The sequence below is a fragment of the Anser anser genome, assembly GCF_964211835.1.
Source record: "Anser anser genome assembly, chromosome: Z".
NCBI lineage: Eukaryota > Metazoa > Chordata > Aves > Anseriformes > Anatidae > Anser > Anser anser.
This window is the reverse complement of record NC_139723.1, coordinates 24717628-24735076: the sequence shown is the minus strand read 5'-3', so window position 1 is coordinate 24735076 and position 17449 is coordinate 24717628. Positions and strand designations below refer to the sequence as shown.

The following is a 17449-nucleotide window of genomic DNA, read 5'->3' as shown; positions in this document are numbered from 1 at the left end:
TTTAATAAAGTTAGGAAAACTTTACCATATCAAATGTGAAGACTCGGCTATGTTTTAGAAAAATGAATAGACTAAAGAATCTACCTCAGCAGAATACAAATTTGTTCTGTATTTCTGAAAAATAAATGCTACCTCATTAAATTTTTGTCCTATCGTTCAAGGTTCTCAGAACTGTAGTGAAAACTGAAGAAGCTCATGCACACCCCTGAACAGTATGGCAGTTAAGCCATGTATTTGTCAAGGGAGTTCACAATGGTGGACAAATGGTATTTGTTGTATAGAAACAAATGTCTTCACATGATCCAGTTACCACCAAATATTTTAAGGTGGTCCCTGTCTCCCATGATGTATCTGTCTCCTGACTACATTTTAATCAAGCTTGGAAGGGCTGAACTGAAAGGTTAAACATTTAGTTATTTAAGTTCCTTTTTATTATTTTACAATCCTAACCAGGATTGGGAAAAGCTCTCACAGAAAACACTTTCGCTTTACTTCGCTTTACTTCATGTTCTGTAAAAAATATATCTATAAAACCCAAGTTTTTATTCTCTGTGTTTGTTGCTGTTTCACACTTTCACACATCATTTCACAGTACTTCACACCTCATTTAGTCTCTCATGTCTTCCTGTCTTAGCTCCGGAAGATATTTCCACTGATTGTTTAGTTATAAAAGTTATAAAAAGTTATAAAAGAAAGTATTTTCAGATGCTGGAAAAAAAAATACAACAAACAAACAAAAAACAAACAAACAACAAAAAAAAACCCTGCATTTTAAAGTGCTCTTTGAAGAAAAATGACTGAACTACATTTCACCAACATTCCATGCACATTTTAAGAAATTTAAAAAATAATTTCCTTACTTAAAAAGAAACTTTCATAATTAAGATTCTGATGCACTAAAATATATATTTTGAAGTTAAAAAATGAAAGTAGTTTGATCAGATCTGTAGTAGCACTTCAGAAATTACTGCCTAAGAACCTTACAGTTCGAGACTGTAGGAATCTTTCCTCAGTTCATATTTTAATGCATTGAGAAAATGTTCATGCAACTGCACAAATGCATGTTTAACCACATGCCTTGTAATAATTATTGCAGTGGACATAACCACATGCAATTACATTGTATGTAATGTAATAATTACAGCATGTGCTTATGACAAACATTTTTCAGGTGCTGATAAACGCACATTTTTGCTTTGCAGTTTTACTTTCATATTTACCACTTACAGTGTAATTTTGTGCCGGAAACATTAATTTGGAAGATAAATTGAGTTGTAAAGATTCAAGCTCCTCTATCATACCAATGAGCTGAAAATACTCACACTGCTCCTTAGTGAATCACTGAAAGCAAAACTGAATCCTGTTATAGAAATAGGGACAAGTAGTTAGGGATAAGCTACACCTTTGTATGTTTTTGTGAAATCTGTTTGGGTATATGTGAAAAGTGTTGACTTCTGGAAATATCTTTTTAAAAAAACTACATCCTTCCATCATCTTGCTAGGTTATTTCAGTGTAAAATATGTACATTAAAAAAAAAAAAAAGGCTTACAAAGAATCTCTATGCAATATCTGAAATATATGGTGCAAGATTTTTAGTTATTTCTAATAGTCATATGGCCAAGAAAATCCCCTTGAACCCTCACTTTTTCCAGTTATTTTTAAGTGCATTTTTATGCTTTAATAAATGCTGTATGATGAAATGTATGTATGAAGTATGCTGAATAGTGAGACACCTAAAATCAGGTGAATCCAAGTCTTGCATAAAATGTAACTTATAGAAATTCAGAAATACGTTCACTAAGCTTTCCATAGTATACAAAGTGTAAAAAGAGAAAAATAATACATAGAGCTATATATCAGCTGTTAATTATGGTTTTCATATATAAGGCAGGTATATGTTACAAAAACAAGGCAGGGTAGGTTGCAGTGAAGACCTCAGACTGCAAGAAGTCTTTCTCCTGTGGCACAGATAGGCAACAGACCTACCTGCAAAAGGAATACCCAGGTGGAGGCCCTCCTGCATCAGGTTGCTGAGATACAGGAGCTGGTAAGAAGGCTGAATAACATCAGGGAGGCTGAGGAGTTAGCTTGTTCCAAGCAGTTTGCAGTGGACCCACAGTCAAACAGCCCACAGGCACACACGCAGAAGGGAGGAAGGCCCATAACAGAGAAGAATGGAAGCTTTCAACAGCAAGGACCAGCAAGAGGAAGAGACTTCCCCCAGATCCTTAGATGCTCTTGCAGATCCACTCCACTGCTCTGTGGACTGAAGAGGAAGGACCTGTCAGGTCAGAGGAGATGCTGGCCCTGAGTAAGAACATACTGATCTGTTTCCTATATAGCAACCAATGAAATGAAGAAAAGGTGACATGTAATAGTTGTAGGTGACTCTTTTCTGAGTGGTACATAGGTACCTGTTTGCCAGCCTGACACATGCTCAAGAGAGGTGCGTTGCCTGCCAGGGGCTTGTACTCGGGACATTGCTGAGACTACCAAGCCTTGTGCAGCTCACAGACTACTATATGCTGCTCTTTTTCCATGTCGGCACCAATGACACCATCAAGAGCAGACCTAAGCATATCATGAAGGACTTCAGATCCCTTGCAGCACCTGTAAGAGGCTCTGGACCACAGTAGTCTCTTTGATTCTACCAGTCAGAGAAAAGGGCATTGAAAGGACCAGTCAAATCTTTCAGATGTGTGGCCACAGGACCAGTGGAATTTGGCTGTTAAGACCATAAGGCTCTCTCTGAGAAACCTTGTATACTGGGGACTGATGGAGTCCATCTTCTGGAGGAGGGAAAGAGCATTGTTGGTCACAGGCTTGCCAAGCTGGTGAAGAGTGCTTTAAACTTAAAGGTGCTTGGGGGAGGGGAACCTCAATCCACCTGACTCTTATCAGATTGATGCCAGTGCTGGCAATAGATGCCCAGAGACAGGAAAAGGATCAGAGGTCAGCAGGAGAGCACTAAGGATGAATCATGCCTGATTAATCTGGTTGCCTTCTACAATAGGTTTACAATGTTGGTGGATAAGGGAAGAGCAACTTATGTCATCTGTCTGGACTTGTGCAAAACATTTGACAGTGTCCAGCATGATACCCTTGTTTTCAAATCGGACAGACATGGATTTGATGGATGGACTACTTGATAGATTAGGAATGACAGCATCCAGAGAGCTGCAGCTAATGGCTCAATGTCCAGGTGGAAACCAGTGACAAATGGTGTTCTTCAGGGGTCAGCATTTGGAATAGTACTATTGAACATCTTTGTCAGCAACATGAACAGTAAGATTGAGTGCACCCTCAGCAAGTTTGTAGATGATGCCAAACTCTGTGGTGCAGTTGACATGCTGAAGGTAAGAGATGCCATCCAGAGGGACCTGGACAGGCTTGAGAGGTGGGTCTGTGCAAACCTCATGAAATTTAACAAGGACATGTGCAAAGTCCTTGACCTGGGTTGTGGCAATCCCAAACACGAATCAGGCTGGGCAATGAACGGATTGAGAGCAGCCCTGCTGAGAAGGACTTGGGGGTAGTGGTGGATGTGTGTTTGCATCCCAGAAAGCCAACCATATCCTCGGCTGCATCAGAAGAAAAGACAGCAGGTTGAAGGAGGTGATTCTCCCCCTCTATTCTACTCTCAGAGTACCGCATTCAGTTCCAGAGCCCCCAGCACAAGAAAGACATAGACCTCTTGGAGCAAGTCCAAAGGAGGGTTATGAAGACATTCAGAAGGCTGGAGCACCTCTTCTATGAGAAAGTCTGAGAGAAAAGAATGCTCAGGGAGAGACCTTTTCACAGCTTTTCAATACTTAAAAAGGACTAATAAGAAAGATGCAGTGATGCTCTTAATCAGGGAGTGTAGTGATAGGACAAAGGGTAATGGTTTTAAATTAAAAGAGTGTAGATTTAGATTAGATTTTGGGAAGCAGTTCTTCACTATGAGGGCAGTAAGGGCAGTAAGGTGAAGATTATTCAGAATATGTAGGAAAGTTATTCAGGGACTGAATGGAAAAAAAAATTAATGTAAGAAAGAAAAATCTGTATGACAGTGATTTCAGTGCAGAAATTATGATTTTTGCATATAGTATTTTTTCTACCACGCCATGTAGTTACAAAACTTTCTTTAAAAAGAAAGATCAAGGATTAAGTGAATCTTATGCATGGAGTATGATCTCGATCCTGTTACCTTTAATCTGTCTATAGAATATAGTGTGAGTGTGGTACCAGTGCCATCCCAATGGGATGCTGCTGTTGAGATTTAGTCTTGAAGTGTCGTATGCTTTAGTCTTGAAGTGTTGTAATAAACCAGAAGTAGGGGGACATAGAAACTGCTCTATGTAAATTCAGCTGAAAACATTCTGTCAAATCCAAATATATCACAGTTATTTTAAAACTTTTGAAAGAAGATACTGCCATTATTTAAGTTTAGGAATTCAGAATATTTTATGCACATAAGGTAACCCTAAGTAATGGCATACGCATTTATTTTTTTCCCTAAGCAATGGCATAAACTTTTTTTTTTTTTTCAGTAACAGTAATGTGATTGTGTCAAAGGAAGTATGATTAAGGTTCTGATTTCATACTTCAGCAGGCAGCTGGAGTCTGTCATTTACTATGATTAAAATGGGATCAAAAATAAGTACTATAATAACAGATGTGTTATAGAAAAATACTTTAAAAGTCCTATTTAAAGAAAGACTTTAAAACTGAGATTATTTTTCCACCTGATTTTTCTCAAAAATTCAGGAAAAGATTACTTTAGAATTTAAAACATTGTTATATTTATGAGTAAGGAAAGAATAGATATCTAATGACACTGCAGTAATAAGATAACTAAATTTACACTTTAAAAACAATTTTTCAGCACAGTAAAATGCAATGGAAGAATACAGAAAAAATATTGTTCTTTAATACTGAGCATGAAACATTGAAACATTTTGAGTGTGTAAGTGCATAAATTCACATTAGATTTAAAGTAGACTGAAATTTAAAATAGACTTAGAAAAATGTGCAGAAAAAATTGCTGTTCTAGTTTGAAACAAAAAAAATCTTTATTATTTATTAACACTAGTGCAATAATGGCCTTTTAGTTTCTGCTATACAGATAATATAGATACTTTATTTATAACATATTGGCAATGAGTCAAATACCCTTAAAGATTATTTTATTCATATATACATGCCTAGATAAATATTTAGGAAATGATACCCCCCGCACAAAAAAAAAAAAAGGCAAGTTAAAAGAACCAGGTTGGCGACCTGCTACGGAGCTTGGATGTGCGCAAGTCGATGGGGCCGGATGGGATGCACCCGAGGGTACTGAAAGAACTGGCGGAGGAGCTGGCCGAGCCGCTTTCCATCATTTATCGGCAGTCCTGGCTATCGGGGGAGGTCCCAGTTGACTGGCGGCTAGCCAATGTGACGCCCATCTATAAGAAGGGCCGCAGGGCAGATCCGGGGAACTATAGGCCTGTCAGTTTGACCTCAGTGCCAGGAAAGCTCATGGAGCAGATTATCTTGAGGGTCATCACGCGGCACTTGCAGGGCAAGCAGGCGATCAGGCCCAGTCAGCATGGGTTTATGAAAGGCAGGTCCTGCTTGACGAACCTGATCTCCTTCTATGACCAAGTGACGCGCTTGGTGGATGAGGGAAAGGCTGTGGATGTGGTTTACCTTGACCTCAGTAAGGCTTTTGACACAGTTCCCCACAACATTCTCCTCAAGAAACTGGCTGCTCGGGGCTTGGACTGGCGTACGCTTCGCTGGGTTAGAAACTGGCTGGATAGCCGGGCCCAGAGAGTTGTGGTGAATGGAGTCAAATCTGGTTGGAGGCCGGTCACTAGTGGTGTCCCCCAGGGCTCGGTACTGGGGCCGGTCCTCTTTAATATCTTTATCGATGATCTGGATGAGGGCGTCCAGTGCACCCTCAGTAAGTTTGCAGATGACACCAAGCTAAGTGCGTGTGTCGATCTGCTCGAGGGCAGGAAGGCTCTGCAGGAGGATCTGGATAGGCTGGAGCGATGGGCTGAGGTCAACTGTATGAAGTTCAACAAGGCCAAGTGCCGGGTCCTGCACCTGGGGCGCAACAACCCCAAGCAGAGCTTCAGGCTGGGAGATGAGTGGCTGGAAAGCTGCCTGGCCGAGAGGGACCTGGGAGTATTGGTTGATAGTCGGCTGAATATGAGCCAGCAGTGTGCCCAGGTGGCCAAGAAGGCCAACAGCATCCTGGCCTGCATAAGAAGCAGTGTGGCCAGCAGGTCTAGGGAAGTGATTGTGCCCCTGTACTCGGCTCTGGTGAGGCCGCACCTCGAGTACTGTGTTCAGTTTTGGGCCCCTCGCTACAGGAAGGACATGGACGTGCTTGAGCGAGTCCAGAGAAGGGCGACCAAGCTGGTGAGGGGTCTGGAGAACAAGTCTTACGAGGAGCGGCTGAGGGAGCTGGGCTTGTTCAGCCTGGAGAAGAGGAGGCTCAGGGGCGACCTTATCGCTCTCTACAGTTACCTTAAAGGAGGCTGTAAAGAGGTGGGGGTTGGTCTGTTCTCCTACGTGCCTGGTGACAGGACGAGGGGGAATGGGCGAAAGTTGCGACAGGGGAGTTTTAGGTTGGATGTTAGGAAGTACTTCTTTACCGAAAGGGTTATTAAGCATTGGAATGGGCTGCCCAGGGAGGTGGTGGAGTCACCATCCCTGGAGGTCTTTAAAAGACGTTTAGATGTAGAGCTTAGCGATATGGTTTAGTGGAGTACTTAGTGTTAGGTCGGAGGTTGGACTCGATGATCTTGAGGTCTCTTCCAACCTAGAAATCTGTGATACTGTGAACCAGAAATTTTATGCCTTTTCAGGTCTCCAATCTTAAACTGACCTTTGTTTTTAAGTTAAATTAAAATAAATTTTAATAAAACATCTTCCAAGACAAAGCAAAATACTGCTGTTACCATTTGCAGGTGGTGATCCAATGGAACTATTGAGACTTCCTGTAGAAAGTGTAAGGGGGAAAAATCTTATGTATGGTCATTAGCAATGAGTATTATCTGGGCAGTGAGCGGCCTTGGACAGCAACCTTGCTGAGATACTTCTGCTGATTTATCTTTTGTATCTTCTCAGCAGCCATTTGGGATGGAACTTAAGTCTTAGTTTGTCCCTGTTTATTGTTTCATTGTAGACACAAAAACTCTAGTGTTGGATTCCAGCTGTACTACTTGATTCTTGGGAACAAGACATTACTCCAATGACAAGTTAACTGCAGGATGGAGGTCTTAGCCTTTCTATCTTGCAGTCTTTTACTAGTTCTGTTGATCTGCAAGTAGAGATGAGTCCTTGAGAAAAGCTCTTTCCACTTACTCAGAAAATACGTTAGACTATACTTTTATCTCAGCCCGTCTTGGCATTCTACTTTGCTAGTTTTATAAAAACAATAAAGCTGAAAAGAAAGCTTCAAGGGAGGTGCTACAGCTTCCTTCAAGACAGAAGAGCAAAGACCATTCTAATTTGAAAGAACAGGCAGAGATTCAGAAATGCTCATTCTGTCACAAGCAGTCTTAACAGAAAAAAAGAAATTATTAGAATGTTTATTTCCAAGAGATGAATAAAAGAAGACTTGATAAAAGCATGCAAGACAAAGAACATTACTAGCATTAGGATTCTGTTTCATATCCTCCACGAAGTATGAAAAGGGGTACATTTAATAAACTCAGAAAATAGCTGATAACTGGAGAAAATATTTATAAATTTCCTTCCACGTAATGGGAATTTACCATATATAACTTACTGTAGCAAATTTACCTGTATCCAAATACTAACAAGACCTTGCTATTTTAGCATTCATGCTAGATACTTCCAAGCATTAATGAAAAATGCTTCTGAAACTGTTTGAAAGGATATTAAATACTTGCACTTCTTGTGCATAAAACATCACCTACATGAAGGGGAAATGAATATTTAAAAATAAACTTTCTCTGTAAGTAGGTAGCACTAGCACTGTTTGAAATCTTATGAATTAGGTTGATCATTGGTCTAATCCACAGAAAATCTTATAATCTTTCCCTGTATCAGAAAGAATTCATAATTGCTAAGCAAGACCTGTTTTGTAAAAGAAGAAATAGTTTTAGATGTTTTCACTGAAGTCCAATCTTACCAAGAGTGTCGATGATTCACTCTTTTTCACGTTAAAAACAAATAAACTCAAATTATCCCTCAGGTACTTTGATGATTTATTCTGATATTAGAGTTTATAATTTGTAATAAATCATTTTGTCTAATTTTTGTTTTTGTATTCTTCTGCAAATGCATGGAAAACATTGGAAAGAAAGTTACTCCTCCACTGGGAGCTTTAAAAATATAAATGCAAAAGATGCTGCTATGGTTTCAGAATGGAGGATGAAATAAGGAAAACTGCAAGAGTGAGAAAATATATAACAAATACTAATATACGTCCAGGACAAGATATAAAAAGAAAAACAAAAAACAAATAAAATCCACAAAAAATCCATTATTATTATTATTATTATTATTATTATTATTATTATTATTATTATCATTGTCATTATCAGTCGTTATTATCATTGTCGTTATTATTATTGTCATTATTATTATTGTCATTATTATTATGGCACTTTGCAAACAAGGGAGATTTGAAAAACAAGGGAAACGTAAGTAAGTAGCTTCAGCTACTCTTCTCTCACTCTGGTCAGAAATGTAGTAGATTCTGACACAAAATTTGTTGAGGCATTGTGAAATCTCCAGGGAGAAGTAATTTTATGGAGTAGAATCTTCCCCATTTCACCTTCTCAAAATAAAATAAAACCTATACAGAATATATCATAGGGATGACATGCTGTACATGTGGACAAAACACTACTAAGAGGGAATATGAAATCATGGAGACTGTCAGCCTGTTAAAGCTCAAATCCTGGACAGAATGGGAGACAAATTCTAGGAATGGCATCCTTAAAAGTGATAAATTCCTGAGACATATGTGATTTCTTCTTTCAACCATCTTTTTACCTAATTTCCACATTTTAAAACTACAACTAAAAAGAAACATTTAAGTAAAATCTCTTTTGTCTGAGCTAAGTAACAAAAGCATCTTTGGAAAATAAATGTTAACTTAGACATCTTGAATGTGTCATAGGTACATTTTTCAGAGGCATTTAGCTAAATCTGGAATTCAGTTCTAACCACTTATGGAAGCTGACTATGGAAAACCAAAAATCAGAAGTTAAACGGGACTACTGTGATTTGTAATATTACAATTCATAGAACATTGCCAAGCACATAGAACAAAAATCATTATTGTTGCTTCCACCTTGACATATTCAAAAAATTAGACAAGCTATCCAAAAATATGATCACAATATACCAATCCATGCAGAAGTGTAGTGACCTAGAAGGTAACTATTAGAAAAGAAAAGGTCTAGAGGAACAGGCAGAAGTGCTATGTCTGCAGGTGGCACAGTTATGTGCAGCTGGGGAAGGTGCCTAGATGACAAGGCAATGGAAGGAATGATAGAAAGAGAAGGTGTGACAGGGATTTATCAGTTAGGTGCAGTTATAGTCAATTCAGTCAGAATAATGATACTATTATAACTGGTAGAAACATTTTGAAATCAACAACCATTCAGAGAAGGAAAAGGTGCAGAAGTGAAAAAATAGAAAGAAAATTTCATGCAGAGGGAATATAATTAAAAGAACATCCCTCACAGAAAAAATCTTACAATTCCCATTGGACATGAAACATATATGAGACTTAGGAAGATTTTCCAGCAAATATTAGGTCATGCAATTAAAAATATATTCTTATTTTGCTCTCACTAAACTCTTTCTAAAAGATTTTATATTTCAAAGGCATAAAAATAAAATTGCAAGTATTCTGGACATTTTTAAAGAAAAGTAAAAATGCTTTGATAGCTAACAATCTTCTATAAGAAATGCTATTTTCTTATGTGTGAATTGGATTTAGTATCTCTGCTTTTCCATCAAGGTCCTTATAGCCATATGTATAGATAATCTTACAAAATTTATGATAAAAGCTAAGCACTGTTCCCCTCCCCCGTAATAATAATAATAATAATAATAATAATAATAATAATAATAATAATAATAATAATAAACAACCCTAAAGCCCTTACCCAGAATTAATTTAGTTCATATCAACTGTAATTCTGAGACTCCTTATGCACTTTCATGAAAGGTAAATGTGGGGAATAAACACACATATTTACTTAACATAGAAAAAAAGTGCACACGTGCAGTCAGATACCTTGGCTTAATTGAGTCATGAAAGGTCACAAAAAACACAGCAAAAACAACAGTGTTGTTGTTTCTTCAACAGTGTTGAAGTCCACATGACAGCTTTAGCAGTATCCCAGGATTCACGTTCTCTATTAATAGCCACCTGAGACCACAAGAAGACAGAACTACTAACATGTCTATTGGGTATGCTTGGTAAACGCTATTTGCATAATTTGACCTAAATACAAAAACTGGGAATATAATTTCACATAGATTCGTTCTAGCTTATATTGAACTTCCATGAATACCTTTTTTTCTCTGACATGAACAGCAGTACTGCCTTCTCTGGGGAGTAATATAGTGTATTTCACCTCCATCTTCAAAATGGTGGAGAACTTAAACTCATTTCAATATGTCTAAACAATTTGTGAGCTATATTTTTTTGATCTTTCTATTTTGCAAATTGGAATGGCCAACAAAATGCAACATAGCATTTCATTTTATTGCTTTATGGATGTGACTAGTTACAGAACCTGCTATCTGCAAAGAACAGTTAATAATCATAATATACATTAAAGAAATCTGTTATATTCATTGACTATTTGTGAACTTCCCAAATAAAGCAATTCAATAAATTTAGCATGTTTTGCAATAATCTATTAATTTTTTGATAATGTAATTTTGAGGCAAGCAGCTAGATAGCTAGTGAGCACAGAAAGTTAGCTGGAAACTAAAGGATTGAAACATTATTATTATTATTTTTTTTTTTTTTAATAATGGTGATAAAACTGTTTAGATATATAATAATGCCACTGAGAAAAAAAATAAAAAAATAAAAATCCAGAGCTATTACTTTAATTTAGGAAATCATTCTCTAGCAGCCATCAGGAAGAGCATGCACATTTAGAAAGGTAAGAAATGAAGTTTTTTCTTCAATAATGAACATTATTTTAAATACTTGTTTGTCTTTTCAGGTGCTTTTGTGAATTATACCTGACCACTGATTTCATATTGAAATTTATCAACTGTCAAACCATTGGATGTGAAAAAACTTTTGACCCAATAAGGATTCAAATGAACTAAGGAAATTAGATTAGTTGGTTCTCTTCTTGAAGCTCTTTCTTTGGAGAAGAAAACAGTATGAAGGAGAGGAATCTGGCAGAAAAAGAGTAAAGGATTCCTGGGGAAAAATACATTGCAGATTTTTCTGTGAGGCAGATGTGACTGCAGATGTGGAAAAAAACTATAATTTATTTAGAAAAAAAAAGGATTAAATTACTTCCATGAAGCGAGGAAGATCAGTTGCAACAATATAGATTGTGGGTTTCTTTTTTTTTAAATCTTTTTGGCATTTCTGAAAACATACTTCAAGAAAAAAAGGAACTTTAACGTGTCCTTAAAAATTTATGCTGATTTAAATCTTCTCTCATGCACTGAGAGCTCATCATAACTAACTATAACTAATAAAAATTAGCAACAACAATTTAAATTATTCATCTTTACTGATTTCTACCATTTGACTATGTTAGTACACTTGTGAGCTTATCCTCTGCTAGCACAAGTGTGAATCCTCTGCAACATTTTAGAAGCACAGAATAATTCATGTTAGAAAGGACCTGTCAAGGTAATCTGGTCCTATTTCCTGCAGAGGCAATGATAACCTCAAAGTTTTAGCAGGTTGCTCAGGGTCTTGCTGAATTTTGATTATCTCCATTCTCTCAGGAGGAACATTCTTACTGTGACTTATTTGTTTGTTATTCAGTATTTCCCTTGCTGTAATGCATAACAGTTCATCTCTTCACTAGGCACTTTTGAATGAAGACTATCTTTATCTTGTTTATAATCCCCCAACAGTCAGGTTAAATCAATCGTAAAATGTCTTTCTCATGCTCTCTCCTCCAGGCTGTAAGAGCACTGATCTTCAACCACACCACAAAGCCCAGGTCCTCCAGACCCTGGTTATCTTAGGGGCCCTGTGCAGATGTTGTTGCAGTTTACCAGTCTCAGTCTCACAGAATCACGGAATGTTAGGGATTGGAAGGGACCTTGAAAGATCATCTAGTCCAATCCCCCTGCCGGAGCACCTAGATCACGTCACAAAGGAACATGTCCAGGTGGGATTTGAATGTCTCCAGAGAAGGAGACTCCACAACCCCCCTGGGCAGCCTGTTCCAGTGTTCTGACACCCTCACAGTGAAAAAGTTTCATCTCATATTTAAGTGGAACCTCCTATGTTCCAGCTTGCACCCATTGCCCCTTGTTCTATCATTAGATGTCAATTAGTTTCTCTTTCTTCATTTTGGAAATCCCAAACAGGACAGAATATTCAGGATGCAGAATCCATATAGGTATTACAGAGAAAAATCACATCTATTGACCTGCCAGCTATGCTCTTGTTGTTGGGAATTTAATAGGCAGGTACCTTTTTTATACTCAAGGCTGCACTGTCAAACCCATGTTCACCTTTTTGTCTGGATGGACGTTTTCTGCACAGATGTAGTACAGAGTTATTCCATTTCAGGCACAAGACTTTTTTTTATTTGTTATTATATTCCGTAAAGTGCCTTCTTTCAGCCAGGTCCTCCAGACTGTAAGAAGTCCCTTTGTTGAGCACACAGGTCGCTTCTCCCAAATTGGTGTTACCCATACGCACAACGACAGTGCAAAGATGACTTTGTTCACTTCCTTATCTTTATGCCCACAGTAATATGCACTTCCCTTCTGACCCTAACACGATCATCTGTGCTTGCCATTCCTATTTTACCTTTACCCATAGCTCTACTGGAGGCATGCAAGTTATTCTAGCAGTTCTTTGTAATTCCAGAGATGCCGCAGGTCTGTGCTTGAACGTGAGTTATCCATTCTGCATCAGTTTTTGTACATAGACGTGAACTTTCTTTATTCTTTTTGAAATTCAGATGTGAAATCATGTTGAATTGCAAGGTAGTTAGCCTATTAATCTCCCAAAAATCTTTTCATAATATAAATTCATTAGCTTCTAATCAAAATTAATATTTAACAAAATTAATGGTAATTAATTAATTGCTAGGATTAAAGGTAATCTAAGAACAAGATAAAAGATTTTTCACAAGTCCCTGCTTTTCCTAAAACCTTTAAATGTCAAAAAATAGGCAGGACATTACATTCTGGGTATTGCCAGAATATGCCTTGTCATAGTTACACATAAGGACCAATGGTACATTTTATTTGACTGAAGAAGGAAACCCATGAATTATCTCTACAGTTCAAGTAATATGAAATACTGCTTTCCTAGTTTCTTAATGTCAGCAAATGAGCTTTTGTCTCTGGTAACACATGAAAGCTGTGTTTTCATTTTGCTGTAGCAAGGGATACACATTTCTCCTACTTATCACCGCGGCCTCTGTCACACTGCATATTAGATTTTTCAGGTGAACACTTCCGAGCTGGACACTAACTGGCAGGTATTAGCTGACATTAAACTCTAGCAGGTACCATTAGCAGGCTCCATCACAACTGTCACATAAAATGCCTCAGTTATGTACTAGACTTATGTGGCAAGGCTTTGGTAGCAGGGGGCTGCAGGGGTAACCTTTGTGAAAAGGATTCCTGCAGCTGCCACATGTTAGATTAAAATCAGTTTCAGCTGGCTCCAAAAGGGACCAGCTGCTGGCCAGAGCTGAGCCGGTAAATGACCCTGGTTGGACCTGTGAGAGCAGGTTTAAGAAAGGGAAAAAAATGGGGCACAACAGCAGCTGGGAGAGTGAGGAGTGGGAAGCAGCCCTGTGGCCCCTCAGGTGAGTGCAGCAGGAGGGCAGGAGGTGCTCCAGGCAGGCAGCAGCAGTTCCCCTGTGGCCTGTGCAGGGAGAGGCCCCTGGTGCAGCAGGCTGTCCCCCTGCAGCCCACAGGTCCCACATGGAGCAGATCTCCATGCTGCAGCCCCCCCTGTGGAGGAGCCCCCAGTGGAGCAGGTGGATGTGGCCTGGAGGAAGCTGTGGCCCACGGAGAGCCCCCGCAGGAGCAGGCCCCGGGCCGGAGCTGCAGCCCGTGGACAGGAGCCCACGCAGGAGCAGGGGGTCTGGGGGGAGCTGCCGCCCACCCGGGGGGGACCCGTGCTGAAGCAGTTTGCTCCTGGGGGATGGAGCCATGTGGGAGCTGTTCTTGAAGAGCTGCTACCTCTGGGCAGCCCCTGCAGACTCAGTTCGGGAAGGATGGCATCCCGTGGGAGGGACCCCACGTGGAGCAGGGTAAGAGAGTGACTGAGAAGGAGTGGTGGAGACAAAGTGCTATAGACTGACCACAACCCCCATTTCCCCATTCCACTGCACTGCTCAGGGGGAGGAGGTGGAAGAGGTCAGATGGGGGGAAGGCATTTTTGGTTTCTTTCCTTTGTTTCTCACTTGTCTAGCTTGTTAGTAATAGGCAATAAATCTTACTATCTCCCTATGCTGAGTCTGTTTTGCCCGTCATGATAACTGTTGAGCGACCTCCCTCTCCTTATCTCAACCCTTGAGCCCTTTGCATCGTCTTTTCTCCCCCTTTCTATTTGAGGAGGGGGAGTGAGAGAGCGGCCGTGGTGGAACTCAGCTGCCCACCCAATTAAAACCACCTTAGTTGCAAAGTACTGGAAAATTTTTCAGAAGAAACAAGATGTTTAACAAGGAAAAATATAGTTTCCTTTTTAAGGCTTCCTGGATAATTGGGGTTATTTCGTATTCCCAACTCGGAGGAAGAGAATTGTTGATTTCACCTTCTTTTTTCTTCACGGAAATAAAAGGTGAACAGCTCTGGAAGTAAGGGGAACGTATCACAATCAAGCTCCTTTTGTCTGTAATCCTTGCTGAAGGACAAGATTTATCACACACCTTCCACGGATGTATGGTAGCAGAGAATAATTTTTGAACTACTCTAATTAAAGTCAACTTGGGGATAGTGGCACTTCTCTAATTGTTTCTGAGACATACGCATTAGCAACAGAGAGTGTTCTGTTGTCATTGCAAGGCGCCTACGGTGATGACTTCAGAAACAGAACTGAGTGATGTCACCATGGCAATTTGGGAACAGCTGCCTCTGTGCAAGTTTAGCTAGGAGGGACAGAGAAGTGTGCTGGATGTGATGAAACCACGTGAAGATTTGTGGATCCCACCTTGAGGTGCATAGAGAGGGCCCATGCCTTTCTGTAAGTGTTTTGATGCTTGGCTGAGAAAAAAAAATAAAAATGTGTTTTTATTGTGAATGCTTCATTTTAGTATTCTGTAGTTTCTGTAAAGTCCTTTCACAAGCGTTAAGTTTGGTACTTTTGCTCAGTGATGTAGCTGCACAGAGTGACAGATCCAGTGTATGGGTGAGGGCCTCTACACGTTCTCTTTTTCCTATACATGATCAACAAATAAGGGTAGACAAATAAGAGTGTGTTGTGGTCCTCCCATAGACCTCAAGTACTAAAGCATAAACAAGAGACTTAAAAGTACACCTGTCACATTAAAATGGTACTTCATCAAATGGGCTGGCCTGTTGAGTAGAACGTCTCAGGATGTTGTGTATGAAGATGTACTCCATCTGCTTTCAGATTAGCATTTACAGTGAGCAAGCTGCCTGACCTTAACATTTTTCATTTTATTTTTCACCTGAGTTTTGCTGGTTCTCCATAATTCATTCTTGGTCTAGGAAAAAAATAATAGAAAAAAAAAGTGAACTCAGATCAAAATAAAAGGATTTCCTGGTTTGAAGTTTTCATAATGCACTGCTATGTGTATTCCCTATTGTTTAGTAAGGGCTGAGATCATACTGCAGACAGAAGCATGTTTTCACCCAAATACTTAGCTGTCTGTTTTCACAACAGGTCTAGGAACAGAAGGTCGTATGACCTTCAGTTGTTTCCACAACCACAGTTGTTTCAAAGACAAAGTTCATTCATCCTGGTGGACAAGGTAAAAGCTCTGGACAAGCAAAGGGGAGGGATGGATGGACATACAATATGATCACTTAAATTTTATTTGTCTAAGAAACCTTACTGAGGAAACAAAACAAACCAAAACAAAATGGAGCAAAACAAATGAAACAAGCAGCTAGCTTGCTGGAGACATTGTCTGGAAAACAGTGAAAACACTTCCAAACAAAAATATATCAAAGGACTAATGCTTTGAGCTTAATTCTAAAGAAACATCATAAACTCAAACTCTTGTTTATGTTCATAACAGAAAGCAACAGACTGGTATAGTAACATGTCACATTTGATGACTGCAGCATAGATGTCAGGAATGCAGCTTGGGATCACCTTCTCACAGTTCAGTTTGAAGGGATGAGCAAGAAATTTTTCCTGGGTTGATGGAAATCTGTTCTAAGGTCTGTTTTCTAACACTCTCATAGATACTTCTCATCGCTCTGTCCTGCCAACTCTGCTGTGAGTGTGAAGTTGTGGCAAGAGGGATTTCCTATTCCTAATGTGACCTGGTGGACACCAACTTTCCTACTAAATTGCCGACGTTGCTGAGGAGGCAGCAGTATCAAAGCCCTTGTGGATGAAGATATAACAAGTTTGGGGAGGCTTTGGCATTTCTGTACAATGCTGCTCCCTGATTGTGACCCAAGACTCAGATTCTGAAGGAAGCAAAGCAAGCTAGAGGAAAACTGTATGCCCTGGTAATTTTTTATTTTATTTTATATTTTCATTCTTCACCTGTAAGAAAATCTAAATCTTTAAACCATTTGTTTGAAAACAGTTTTATGGAAATGACTATGGGCGTGCTCCTTAACCTTCTTTGGAACCTATTTAACCTTGCTTCAGTTATAGGAGACCTATGCTCAAATTTATGCTTACCATGATAAAGCGGTATTCTTTTGGTATTCTTTCCTTTGACGATTGCAAGTGAGGTTGAAAGGAGTTTTCAGTATGATCCTTCTTTTCCTTTGCAGTCTCCAAAACTCCATATTATAGCTGATCTTCATCTCTGATCTGAAAAGCTTCACAGGCCAGAAGAGAATTGAGATGAGGAAGGAAGCAGAGAATGCTGATGAATATTTCCAATTACCACCCGTAAGTTTTGTGAAAGAATCAGGTGCATTTCTGTAGTGGTCGAAAGTTTAGTTGGAAACACTTCATAAGTACATCAAATTCAATTCATTTTTCTCAGTTAGAGCAATCACGTTGTTTAGTCTACTGTTAAGGTATTTGTCTGTAGGCAGCTGCCACCTTGTATGGCTAATCAAATTAAGCCCTGACAAAAAAAAAAAAGT

General features: G+C 39.1%; 2 long non-coding RNA genes across 5 annotated transcripts in view; one reads left to right on the top strand and one right to left on the bottom strand.

Annotated features, from left to right (window-relative positions):
• LOC310890137 overlaps positions 1 to 17449 on the top strand; it is a 28999-nt gene that overhangs the window by 9117 nt on the left and 2433 nt on the right. The window contains exons 1-4 of one of the 3 annotated variants that reach the window (XR_014577046.1): positions 8567 to 14010; positions 15215 to 15392; positions 16583 to 16855; positions 17129 to 17249. This is a non-coding gene — a long non-coding RNA (uncharacterized lncRNA). Of the gene's footprint in view, positions 1 to 8566; positions 14011 to 15214; positions 15393 to 16582; positions 16856 to 17128; positions 17250 to 17449 lie in introns of those variants that run through there. The other 2 variants (XR_014577047.1, XR_014577045.1) reach the window with 2 other exon arrangements.
• Positions 16866 to 17449, bottom strand: part of LOC310890139 — a 764802-nt gene continuing 764218 nt past the window's right edge. For both annotated transcript variants that reach the window (XR_014577049.1, XR_014577050.1), the window contains one exon: positions 16866 to 17176. This is a non-coding gene — a long non-coding RNA (uncharacterized lncRNA). The remainder of the gene's footprint in view (positions 17177 to 17449) is intronic.